This window comes from Stomoxys calcitrans, chromosome 3 (assembly GCF_963082655.1).
Source record: "Stomoxys calcitrans chromosome 3, idStoCalc2.1, whole genome shotgun sequence".
NCBI classification, from domain to species: domain Eukaryota; kingdom Metazoa; phylum Arthropoda; class Insecta; order Diptera; family Muscidae; genus Stomoxys; species Stomoxys calcitrans.
Window position 1 is genome coordinate 141465594 of NC_081554.1, and position 14347 is coordinate 141479940.

Here is a 14347-nt window from a genome sequence, read left to right on the forward strand (position 1 = left end):
CTTTTTGTCAATATCGACGTCAGGCCAGAGTGTTCCAGTCATGTTTCCATTTACAGTTTCCCACCATGCAACTGGTTTTGTTAGTTGTACAAACTGCACATACGAGCACTTCCTAATATACATAACACGTGTCCGTGAAACCGAATCAGGGCTATGTCATGAGCTCGTACTTCATTAATTTCGCCAACACCTCGACCTCACTGTCCTCAAACCCAAGGTCTTAAGCTTCGCCATACCGTCCACATAAATCTGGACCATAGTAGGTGGCCAACCTTTTTCCCAGGTTTCTCTTGGGGCTATCATAATGACTTGCATCTCTGCCTAAAATAGACCCCCAATCCCGTCTCTTACTGTAACACGGAACCATCAGTGTACACAGAGATCTCATTTCCTTAAAGTTTTAGTTATCCAACTCCTTGAATAATTGAATACGTCCCTGTCCCCGTTATGGCTGAAAACAATTTTTGAGAATAAATTTGAATCGGACATCACTCATTGATATGTGAGAAGTTTGCCCCTGTTCCTGAATTGAAGGTTCATGGGCAAATTTGTATTTGCAATCATCTTAGGATTAACTCTCCACTTCCAATCGAACATCCTCCTGCAGGATTGGAATACTGTCGCACAGCATTGGAATCGTCCATCGGTTGACTCGATGTGGTCGATGGAAGGCTATCAAGTTCAATTGGAGAGACGTCTAGACTTTTCGTACTAATTCATAGAGAATCGTGTCCTTATGCGTGTTTAGCCTCACTGAAGTTCCGTCGTCTGTACCTCCCTCACCTTCAGGTCCAGTGTTTTGACTGACCGAGCTGTGCTACTATAATCCTTCGTCCTGCTGTGGTTTATTTTTTTAAGCCTTGGGAATAAACACCACCCTGACCTCTCTCCATGTCCCAGTTATGAAGGATCGCAACAGATTTGTCCTGAAAAGCCTACGCAGTCATGTCATAGTAATTCCAAGGGCTTCCTGCAATTTTGATGGATTGATTCCTTCCAGACCGAACGATTTTAATGCCTGAAAATGTCTTATGCTATTTTTACCTTATCGACAATGTGACCGATGAGGTTTCCGTAGATGCCACTTATGTGGTTATTGCGATGTATTGATCACCAATCTGTTGGAAAGCACTTATCCATTAGTAGATCCACCATCTTCTGGTTGATTTCGGTGTATGTTCTGCGCTTGGTGTGCAGGGATCGCTTAAGAGCACTTTGCACACCCCTGCTGCCTCCTTTATGGCCTCTAATTTTCGGTAGAGTTTCGCCTAGCACCTCTTCTTCGCTTTCCTTGCTTCCTACTTGAACCTGCGCAGGGATTGGCGATACTCATTCTCTGCCGGGTTCTCTCTTTTTACGTTTCCTCATCCAATTGTACAACTTTGGACATTTTGTTTTCCACTCACCTCTGTAGTTCCTATCCGTGCTGCCCCATAGATCGTGGAGTGCGTTGGCAACATTTGATTGATCCTATTCAAAACTCCAGTATCCCTTTTGAATTCGGGTATACTAAAAAATCTTTACATGATAGATGTAAAACTACGCTGCGTTTTGCTACAATATTTGGTATACAAGATTTGCTCTCACAATGTTTGAAGGGATGTATGTGCAAAAATGCCAGGAAGGTTTTTCTAAATCTCCCGTTATCTACTTGTTTGTACAATATATCTGATAAATTTTTTCGTTATACCTAAGTCTGCCTGTAATTGCATTAGTATGGTTTTGAGTTAACTGTGTGTAGGTGTGTATTAATGGTTATATTCTAAGCAATTAATTTTGTTTTTAATAAACCCTCAGACAAAATGAAACAATACTGGCAGACAAAACAGGAAAACCCCACAGACCTACACAATCATCAGCCACAATGAGCAAAGATTTAATACCAGAGTAGAGAGAGGGTAAGGGAGAAGGGGATTGAGGGTGCTAACGGGGATTGAGGGTAAGGGATATGAAAGGCAAAAAATCTAAAAAAAAGAAAATGTTTCTGTGGCTGAAACCAAGGAAAGCAAGTAAAAGCGTGCTAAGTTCGGCCGGGCCGAATCTTATATACCCTCCACCATGGATCGTCGAGTTCTTTTCCCGGCATCTCTTCTTAGGCAAAAAAAGGATATAAGAAAAAATTTGCTCTGCTGTAAGAGCGATATCAAGATATGGTGCGGTTTGGACCAAAATTAAATTATATGTTGGAGACCTGTGTTAAAATGTCAGCCAATTCGAATAAGAATTGCGCCCTTTGGGGGCTCAAGAAGTAAAATAGAGAGATAGATTTATTGTATATGGGAGCTGTATCGGGCTGTAGACCGATTGAGATCATAACAAACACGTATGTTGATGGTCATGAGAGGATCCGTAGTACAAAATTTCAGGCAAATCGGATAATAATTGCGACCTCTAGAGGCTCAAGATCCCAGATCGGTTTATATGGCAACTATATCAGGTTATGAACCGATTTGAACCTACTTTGACACAGATGTTGAAAGTAAGAATAAAATACTTCATGAAAATGTTCAACTAAATCGGATAGGAATTGCGCCCTCTAAGAGCTCAAGAAGTCAAGTCCCCAGATCTGTTTATGTGACAGCTATATCAGGTTATGAACCGATTTGAACCACACTTGGCACAGTTGTTGGGTATCATAACAAAACACTTCGTGCACAAATTCACTCAAATCGGATAAGAATTGCGCACTCTAGACGCTCAAGAAGTCAAAACCCAAGATCGGTTTATTTGACAGCTATATCAGGTTATGGACCGATTTGAACCATACATGGCACAGTTATTGGATATCATAACAAAACACGTCGTGCAAATTTTCATTCCAATCGGATAAGAATTGCGCACTCTAGAGGCTCAAGAAGTCAAGACCCAAGATCGGTTTATATGGCAACTATATCAGTTTATGGATCGGTTTATATGACAGCTATATCAGGTTATGGACCGATTTGAACCATACATGGCACAGTTATTGGATATCATAACAAAACACGTCGTGCAAAATTTCGTTCCAATCGGATAAGAATTGCGCACTCTAGAGGCTCAAGAAGTCAAGACCCAAGATCGGTTTATATGGCAACTATATCAGTTTATGGACCGATTTGAACCATACTTGGCACAGTTGTTGGATATCATAACAAAACACGTCGTGCAAAAATGCATTCCAATCGGATAAGAATTGCGCACTATAGAGGCACAAGAAGTCAAGACCCAAGATCGGTTTATATGGCAGGTATATCAGGTTATAAACCGATTTGAACCACACTTGGCACAGTTGTTGGGTGTCATAACAAAACACATCGTGCAAAAATGCATTCCAATCGGATAAGAATTGCGCACTATAGAGGCACAAGAAGTCAAGACCTAAGATCGGTTTATATGGCAGCTATATCAAAACATGGACCGATATGGCCCATTTACAATACCAACCGACCTACACTAATAAAAAGTATTTGTGCAAATTTTCAAACGGCTTTACTCTTTCGGAAGTTAGCGTGCTTTCGACAGACAGACGGACGGACGGACAGACGGACGGACATGGCTAGATCGACATAAAATATCGCGACGATCAAGAATATATATACTTTATAGGGTCTCAGACGAATATTTCGAGCAGTTACAAACAGAATGACGAAATTAGTATAGCCCCCATCTTATGGTGGAGGGTATAAAAAGTGAATTTATATGTAAGAATGAACTAAACGTGGCTTTTGTGGCTGTATTGTTGGCGTCTATGTTATTCGTCCATTGTTGGCTTTCACCATTTTAGCGTATAACACAATAATTTCCGCCAATAGCCTTTGGCGTTAAATCCTTCCTTCCTTCCATCTACTCGCTCAATAAGCTTTGTTTTGCAATGCCAGTGAAGAGGCTATGGTGAGAGGGCAAAGGAAAAACACTTAGGCAAGGAATTTCTGATGCTGTTCCCGGCATGGCAATAGTGTTGATATATTTTTTTGGTTAGTGGAGATATACCTACAATATTTTGATATATGGTTTTGGTTTTATGACAAAAAAGAGACGTCAACTCGGCATGCTGCCCGTAGAGGCTCACTCGTTGCAACATATTTCGAGGGAGTAGTAACAAGCAACATTATTGTAAACGTCTAGACCAAAAAGGCAATATTGTTATATAGCTGCCATATAAAACGATCGTCCGATTTGTTTTCATGACCATCTGAAAATATACCGATCAGAATCATATATTGTACAACATGGATGTCGAAAAGCTTAACATAAGTCAATGTGTCAAATTTCAGTTAAATCGGATTATAAATGCCAAAACTTTAAATCAAGGTATCGATTTGTATATAGCTGCATATGGCAGCTATATGCAAATCTTGATTGATCTAAACCAAATTTGTAGAAATATGTGGAGGGGTTTAACTTAACTCTCTGTCCGAAATTTCGGCAACATTGGACAATAAATGCGCCTTTTATGGGCCCAAAACATTAAATCGAGAGATCGGTCCATATGGCAGCTATATCCAAATCTGGACCGATATGAGCGAAATTGAAGAAGGTTGTTGATGGGTCTAACACAACTCACTGTCCCAAATTGCGGCGACATCGGACAATAAATACGCTTTTTATGGCCCCAAAACCTTAAACCTTGAGATCGGTCTATACGTCAAGGGGTTTAACTTAACTGACTGTCACAAATTTTGGGGACATCGGACAATAAATGCGCCTTTTATGGACCAAAGACCCTAAATGGGAGGATCGGTCTATATCGCAGCTATATTGAAATCTGGACCGATCTGAGCCAAATTGACGAAGAGTGTCGAAGGGCCTAAGACAACTCACTGTCCTAAATTTCAGCAAAATCGGATAAAAAATGTGGCTTTTATTGACCTTAGACCCTAAATCGGCGGATCGGTCTATATGGGGGCTATATCAAGATATAGTCCGGTATAGACCATCTTCGAACTTAACCGGCTTATGGACAAAAAAGTAATCTGTGCAAAGTTTCAGCTCAATATCTCTATTTTTGAAGACTGTAACGTGATTTCAACAGACAGACGGACGGACATGTCTAGATCGTCTTAGATTTTTACGCTGATGAAGAATATATATACTTTATAGGGTCGAAGATGGATATTTCGATGTGTTTCAAACGGAATGACAAAATTAATATTCCCCCATTCTTCGGTGGTGGGTATAAAAAGGAAATGGAAAGACGTGAGTGTGAGCGAATTGAGACGTACAGGTACAAGTCCTGAAATTCTAGGCACATCGTCCTGCAGAGGCAAAAAAGGAAATCTGGTAACTGATACAGATAACATGCTGAGGATATGCAAAGAACATTTTACCCAACTGCTAGTGTTCGATGTTGACGGCGAAGTGGATACCGCAGAACCAATTCCTGATGGTGTAGAATGTTTACTTCCTAGTCCGAATGAGGTACAAGTAGCAGTGATCTGACTAAAGAACAACAAGGCAGCAGGAGCCGACGGGTTACCCGCTGAACTATTTGAGACCGGAGGCGACACGCTGATGAGGCGTATGCATCAGCTTATCAGCGCAATGTGGCTAGAAGAACACATACCCGATGATTGGAAACTCAGCAAAAGAAGCAATATATTTCATTTAAAAACAATTTTTAAACAATATTTTTTACAGATGAAATTTGAATTAATATAATAAAACAAGAATTAAGAGTAATTTCATATAGAAATATGTCTTAGAAACATTTTTGTTAAATGTTTTTCATTCGGAACAATTTTTGTAAAAACATTTTGTGGAAAGAAAATTCCATTAATATTTTGTAAAACTTTCTGTAAAGTTTTAATAAATTTGTGTTTACAGCAATCACCTTTTCAAAAAATTCTATTGCGATTCGTTGTTTGAAAAAAAAAATTTAAAGACAACATATTTACAAATTGTTTCCAAAGACAAAATTTTTGTAAATAAAAATTTCAATCAAAAATTTTTAAATACTAAATTTTAGTGAATTTTTTGAAGAAAAATATTTCGGCGAAAAACTCTCTAAAAACAACCTAACCTCGAGATTATTTTTTAAAGCCTAAAATTTTTTCTATAGTCAAATTTCAATAAATATTTTTGAAGGCAAAATTCTAACCCATTACGCCTGACCCTCGATTCCATTGTCCGATTTTGATCAAATTTTATGTATTCATAATTTAGGGAATTTATATTGATGTACCAATTTTTTTAAATGTTTTGAATTTTAAAAATATTTGGAAAAAGAATATTTTTAATTCCTAATACTCTACAACAAAAAAATCATTTTCTTAATATTTTATGACCATTTAGCGAATTTAATGATTTTAGCATGAAATCTACCCTGCTGTCAAAAGTAGTAGGATTATTGTCATAAATTTGTTTTTTTTTTTATAGAAACCATCAAATGCAACAATAGTAGAAGCGGATTCGAGAAATCTCATTCCTAAGAATTTTGAGAAATTTTTCATTCGATTTTTGGGATATAAAAAATTGCTGACTTTAGACAAGTCAATTTTCCGCCAAAACATGGCGGGAAAAATTGTTATAGCTCATTTCCGGTGTCCACTTTACCGTAATCCAAATTTCATTACGATAAACTTTTCCTAGCTCGAGCTAGAATTTTTCTAAGGCAGCTCTATTCTTGGTTATTTTTCGTAGTTAATAGGTTAATGCATTATTTTTAAAGACCGAATAGCAATGTATTTTGTAAAAGATTTAAATTTTCGTGATTTTTTTAAACGAATAGTTTTCAAAAGTTTCTTGAACCCAAAATGTGTATGAAATTTTCTTGGCAACATTTTTTTTATTGTTCTGAGAGACATACATTTAACAAAATTTTTTCTAATATAAAATTTTGTATGAATTTTCTTGTTCTTTTGGTGTTTCTAATTTTTAGTCCTACCAACTTTTCTTATTTGATCTCCTATAAATTAGGAAAACTTTTGGATTTATAAAGGCATGATGGAAATTATAGGCATATACGACAATAGTTAGATGTAATTTTTATCGGACATCTTTTCCATCGGAAGCGGAATTTAATTAAGTTCAAAGAAGAAATAAGCGACATCATTTAAGCAGAATGTAGATGGTTCTTCGTTAAAATTGGTCAATATCTAATTTGTAAAATATTTAACAATTATTATTGCTTAATTTTTTCGGTTTGTTTGCATACAATTTTATGGAAAGAAAGTAATTTAAAATCAATGGACCGACGCAAACAATAACCTATTAATATAAAAAAAATAGTTTGAGAGCAAAAAGGAGCGCAAAAAGAAGAAAATTTCATCAAAATACTGAAGCTGATGAAACTTTCCTACAGAACTAAAATATTCCCACAGACAACCACACTTTCAATTCTTTGAAAGATAAGGATCGGCCAATCAGTACAAAATTCAGCTCTTACTTTATGACCAAATGTTACCGCCGATGGGTTAGTTCCACGACCAATAGCTGCCTATTTCTATTTCTTGTGTGGTATCATAAAAAAAAACAATTTTCATCTGACTTAGCTAAAAATTTGATCAGGAATTGCTTAGACTTCAATATTTTTAAATTAAATGCGATTAATATCATTCTATACCTTGATATAGCTGGGATATAAACTGAGCTCAAGAAATATCTTTGTCTCTACTTCCAAACTTCTTCAATACCAAAATAACCACAATTTTTTTACCGCACCCCTGTATTGTGGTACGCCGCAAGACCCATCCAATAGATGAAAACATGTCATAGTTTTTGTTTGCCTCGTTCATTCCGTGTCGTTAGTTTTAATCTCACTGCGTTAGCCATTGTTATTTTATATATTTGTTGTTGTTTTTGGTTCATTCCTGAATTTTGTACGGGCTAATAAATGCTTTGGGCGACACACGGCAAAAAAGCAAAGCCATGAAATTTTATCTTAATTTCTATATTCACTGCAAACATCAACAACATCCGAAATAGAGAAATATATTCATTGAGATGAGGAGGAGGAGGAGCACCAAAAGCAAAAACAAAGGCAACTAGAACGCTAACCACTAGAACTTTTACAAATAAATTTTTTGCCATCGTGATTTTCCTCAGGCCTGTTTGGTTGGCATTAATCACTTTGCCCAAAAAAATACTAGAATGGCAGAATCGTTGTGGATGAGTGGCAGAGTGATTCTGCAATCCAAAGGACGCCAAGTAGTGTGGAAAAGTAAAATGAACCCATTTACGTGAGTTTCACATGTATTGAATATGGAGGGAGTGTAAGAGCAAGGGAGGGATAGAGGGCTAAACTATTTACCTGATTAACCCAACTAGTACCAGCCAATCAAGCAACCTAAGTCCCAACCAAAGCGACATGGTTCGAGCCTACACGCACTCAACTACTCCAGCACCCAACCGCTCTCTCATTCTTTTGGATCGTACTCTATGTATTTTGAAGGCTTAGGATAAAGCACCATACACACCCACATACGTACACTTACGACCAAAGCATGCTTTCAGTCTAATGAAGCCTATTATGTTGCGGTAATGTTCGGTATCTTTAGTTGTTGTTAACTCACTTTACATATGTTTTGGGTAATTACCACAGATTTAGGTTATGCGATTGTTTGTTCAATATAATCAACGCATGCGAGTCCTTGATACGGGGGGCGAAAACTTTAATCGTTACATATGAATTCTCGTTTGTAGCAATTATGTCTAGGTATGGGTATGAATGCTTGCCCTCAGGCATTCAAAGTGAAATCTCCTAGAATATTTTCATAATTTTTTAAAATGACTGGCATCTATGCGGTGATGGTTATTGGGGGCTCACATGTTTCTATACTGGTTAGCAATGTAAGCAAAATTTGAAAAACTTTATTTAAATTATTATATATCTATTTAAAAAGTTATAAATTCTAATGAGGCATTTAAAAAGTGCAAGAATTTATGTTACGTGTTTCCCACAGGGGTTATTAAAAAATGAGTGTTGCCACTTCTCGAAAATTAATCCTTGCAACTTTTATATATTTCGGTTTCTTTTTTAGAAGAATAACATAAATTTGGTTGGATTGAATTATTTGGTAATTGTCAATCTTTTATACCCTGCACCACTACTTTGTTTGGTACGCTAAGAAGGAGAAGAGCTAGACCCATCGATAAGTATACGGATCGGCTAAGAATCACTTTCTGATTCGATTTAGCTATGTCCGTCTGTCTGTCTGTTGTCCGCATTTGTTGTTCGATTTTCACAAAATTGTGCTTGTCTTTTTTGGTCCAAGGACGAACGCTATTGATTTAAAAAAAAATCGGTCCAGATTTAGATATAGCTCCAATATATATCTTTTATCCGATGTGCCCTTTTAAAGCGTTAGAAGCCATAATTTTGGCCCGATCCTTACAAAATTTGGCGCGAAGTGTTTTTTTTTAACGACCCAAAATTCCTGCAAAATTTCATTGAAATCGGTCCATATTCACTAAGGAACAGGGGTAAACTTCTCACATATCAATGAGTGCAGTCCGTTTCAAGTTTAAGCTCAATGATAAGGGGCCTCCTTTTTACAGCCGATACCGAACGGACCAAATCAAATTTTTGCCCATGAACATTCCACTAAGGAACAGCGGCAAACTTCTCACATATCAATGAGTGCAGTCCATTTCAAGTTCAAGCTCAATGATAAGGGGCCTCTGTCCCAAATTCAGCAAAATCGGATAAAAAATGTGACTTTTATGTGCCTAAGACACTAAATCGGCGGAGCGGTCTATATGGGGGCTATATCAAGATATAGTCCGATAAAGCCCATCTTCAAACTTAACCTGCTTATGAACAAGAAAAGAACGTGTGCAAAGTTTCAGCTCAATATCTCTACTATTAAAGACTGTAGCGTGATTTCAACAGGCAGACGGACGGACATGGCTAGATGGTCTTAGATTTTTTACGCTAATCAAGAATATTTATATACTTTATAGGGTCGGAAATGGATATTTAGATGTGTTGCAAACGGAATGACAAAATGAATATACCCCCATTCTTCGGTAGTGGGTATATAAAGGTCCCAAATGCATTTCAAATAAAGGCAAAAAATGGGGCTTTATTTCCTAATGAAATAAGAACCCAGAAGTAAAAATGACAAAAGTCAACGAAATGAAAAGACATCCCAAGCAGAATTGAAATAAGGCCCAAAATTAGGCGTTTTATTTCATATAAAATATAGGCTCCATTTTAAAATGAAATAAGTAAAACCGTGGGTGGAGACTGCCCTGTACGAGGTTATGCATAAAACCGAAGAATCCTTCGATGTCAACGATTTTGGTATCTGACAAGGTCAAATACTTAGTGAGTGATCTTGAATACTAAACCTAATTGGAAGTGTCACATTCTGGGAAGGGGAACTGAGAAGGCTCACAGATGTTGGGCACTCGAAATGGGGCCTGAATCCAAGGATTGTGCACTGGCTCTACATTGAGAACCCAGGGACGGAGATCTGTTTTAGACTGCCTATCCATTATACCTTCCTGCAGGCGGAGATCTGGGCGATCACGGAATGCTTGATCAGCGTAAAAATCTAAGAGGATCTAGCAATGTCCGTCCGTCTGTCTGTTGAAATCACGCTACAGTCTTTAAAAATAGAAATATTGGGCTGAAACTTTGCACAGATTCTTTTTTTTATAAACAGGTTAAGATCGAATATTGCCTAGATCGGAATATATATTGACGTAGCCCCATATAGACCGATCCGCTGATTTAGGGTCTTAGGCCCATAAAAGCCAAATTTATTATCCGATTTTGCTGAAATTTTGGACAGTGAGTTGTGCTAGGCCAGTCGACATACTTCTTCAATTTGGCTCAGATCGGTCGTGATTTGGAGATAGCTGCCATATAGACCGATTTCCCGATATAAGGTTTTGGGCCCATAAAAGGGTCATTTACTGTCCGATATTTTTCAATGGATTATGGCGAAAGGTGGTTTATATATATACCCGAGGTGGTGGGTATCCAAAGTTCGGCCCGGCCGATCTTAACGCCTTTTTACTTGTTTCTATATACAATGGTACATTTGCACACACTTTTTATAAATCGTTGGCAACTCTGAAAAGTTGCTTAAACAATACACAATTTTTTATACGTGCGAACTAATCATAGACTGAATATTCGATAGTCATTTGTCCAATCTCACATTCAATCATAGAAATAAAAGGGCAATTGAGTGACTTAGACTTCCTTTTTCTAAATTTGTCTAAAGAAGTGATTAAAGGATTTCAATCACTATAAAAATCAAAATTTTCAAAAACATCAAAGTGCAAGTTTTTTAATTTAAATTGTTCAAACTTTTGCCGAAAATAAAGCCAGGTAAAATTTATATTGTTCTCCTGCTTTTATTGAAAGAAATCTTCAAAATTATGTGTAACAAGTAAAAGCGTGATAAGTTCGGCCGGGCCGAATCTTATATACCCTCCACCATGGATTGCATTTGTCGAGTCCTTTTTCCGGCATCTCTTCTTAGGCAAAAAAGGATATAAGAAAAGAGTTACTCTGCTATTAAAACGATATCAAGATATGGTCCGGTTCGGACCACAATTAAATTATATGTTGGAGACCTGTGTAAAATTTCAGCCAATTCGTATAAGAATTGCGCCCATTGGGGCACACGAAGTAAAATAGAGAGAACGATTTTTATGGGATCTGTATCGGGCTATAGACCGATTCAGACCATAAAAAACACGTTTGTTGATGGTCATGAGAGGATCCGTCGTACAAAATTTCAGGCATATCGGATAATAATTGCGACCTCTAGGGGTCAAGAAGTCAAGATCCCAGATCGGTTTATATGGCAGCTATATCAGGTTATGAACCGATTTGAACCTTATTTGACCCAGTTGTTGAAAGTAAAAATAAAATACGTCATGCAAAATTTCAGCCAAATCGGATAGGAATTGCGTCCTCTAGAAGCTCAGAAATCAAATCCCCAGATCTGTTTATATGACAGCTATATCAGTTTATGAACCGATTTGAACCATACTTTGCACAGTTGTTGGATATCATAACGAAATACTTCGTGCAAAAATTCATTCAAATCGGATAAGAATTGTGCCCTCTAGAGGGTCAAGAAGTCAAGACCCAAGATCGGTTTATATGGTAGCTATATCAGGTTATGAACCGATTTGAACCATACTTGGCACAGCTGTTGGGTATCATAACAAAACATGTCGTGCGAAATTCCATTCCAATCGGATAAGAATTGCGCACTCTAGAGGCTCAAGAAGTCAAGACCCAAGATCGGTTTATATGGTAGCTATATCAGGTTATGGACCGATTTGAACCATACTTGGCACTGTTGTTGGATATAATAAGAAAACACGTCGTGCAAAATTTCATTCCAATCGGATAAGAATTGCGCACTCTAGAGGCTCAGGAAGTCAAGACCCAAGATCGGTTTATATGGCAGCTATATCAGGTTATGGACCGATTTGAACCATACGTGGCACAGTTGTTGGATATCATAACAAAACACGTTGTGCAAAATTTCATTCTGATCGGATAAGAATTGCGCACGCTAGAGGCTAAAGAAGTCAAGACCCAAGATCGGTTTATATGGCAGCTATATCAGGTTATGGACCGATTTGAACCATACTTGGCACAGTTGTTGGATATCACAGCAAAACACGTCATGCAAAATTTCGTTACAATCGGGTAAGAATTGCGCACTCTACAGGCTCAAGAAGTCAAGACCCAAGATCGGTTTATATGGCAGCTATATCAAAACATGGACCGATATGGCCCATTTACAATACCAACCGACCTACACTAATAAGAAGTATTTGTGCAAAATTTCAAGCGGCTAGCTTTACTCCTTCGGAAGTTAGCGTGCTTTCGACAGACAGACGGACGGACGGACGGACGGACGGACGGACGGACGGACGGACGGACGGACAGACGGACGGACATGGCTAGATCGACATAAAATGTCACGACGATCAATTATATATATACTTTATGGGGTCTCAGACGAATATTTCGAGTAGTTACAAACAGAATGACGAAATTAGTATACCCCCCATCTTATGGTGGAGGGTATAAAAATCTTCTAATTTCGCAGTGCCAATAAAAATCAAGATATCCACGTACATTACCATTAAAACGTGGTGACGCAATAATTGCGAATTTTTCGAGTGTGCAAAGAAGAAATATTGTAAAGAAAACACTAAACTTGATGACGAGAATCTCCTCCAAATCCAAGTAAGAAGCCATAGATGCTTGCGGCATACTCTACCAACTACAAGCTGTACGTTTTCGGTGATCCACTCCGGTGAGATTCCCAACATGACGAGCCCATTAATTTATTTTGCCAAGGTTTGTCTTCAGTAAACGCCTTCTCATCATCCGCCTGTGTTCCAAAAGACACCACCATAAGGTTTGACCAGACCGTCATGCCACCGAAACGGGTACACGTCAGACCAAAACCATGTGGATTCCTAAAATCGTCATAAAAGTTCTTGCTTGAAACCTACATAATAACTACTATAACCTGAATTTGTTGTCAACATTTGATGAAATTACCCTTGTTCACTAACATTTTCTTCAAATCACGATGTTCCCCCTAATAAACAAATTCGCATTTAAATTCTAAAATTATTTTACTAAGATTTCCAAAGAAAATAATCAACATTTTTTTAGTCTTAGGCCCATAAGTCACATTTATTATCCGATTTTGCTCAAATTTGGAACAGTGCGTTGTATTTGGCCCATCGACACCAAACTTCAATTTGGCCCAGGCCGGTCTAGATTTGAATATAGCTGCCATATAGGCCGATCTCTCGATTTAAGGTCTTGCGCCCATAAAAGGGGCACTTATTGCCGATTTTGCTCAAATTTGGAACAGTGCATTGTGTTAGATTTGGATAGAGCTGCCATATAGACCGACCTCTGGATTTAAAGTCTTGGCCCCATAAAAAGCGCATTTATAATCCGATTTCACAGAATTTTGACACAGTCATTTAAGTTAGGCTTTTCGACATCCGTATTCTACATGTTTCAGTTCGGTTTATTTTGAGATATAGGTACTAAAAAGACCAATATTTGGTTATACCAAATTGAAAAATGAGTTGTACTTATTAGTATTTGGTCCAAGTCGGAGCATTTTTCGATATAGCTGCTATGGGGCATAAGGTATGCATTATTCACCGGATTTTGACGAAATGTGGTTTACATATATACCCGAGGCGGTAGGTATCAAGTGTTAAGCCCGGCCGAATTTAACGCCTTTTTATTTGTATTTAAATTTTACTGTATTTAAATTTTGCGGCGACATCGGACAATAAATGCGCCTTTTATGGGTCCACAAAACTAAAACCGGCAGCTATACCCAAATGTGGATCGATCTGGGCCAAATTGACTAAGGATGTCGAAGGGCCTAACACAACTTACTATCCCAAATTT

General features: G+C 37.8%; 1 long non-coding RNA gene across 1 annotated transcript; it reads left to right on the forward strand.

Moving 5' to 3' along the window:
- The first annotated feature begins 11165 nt into the window (after positions 1–11165).
- Positions 11166–13532, forward strand: LOC106092306 (uncharacterized). The gene is made up of 2 exons (XR_001222134.1): positions 11166–11260; positions 13008–13532. It is a non-coding gene; the product is annotated as an uncharacterized LOC106092306 (long non-coding RNA).
- Positions 13533–14347: the final 815 nt, after the last annotated feature.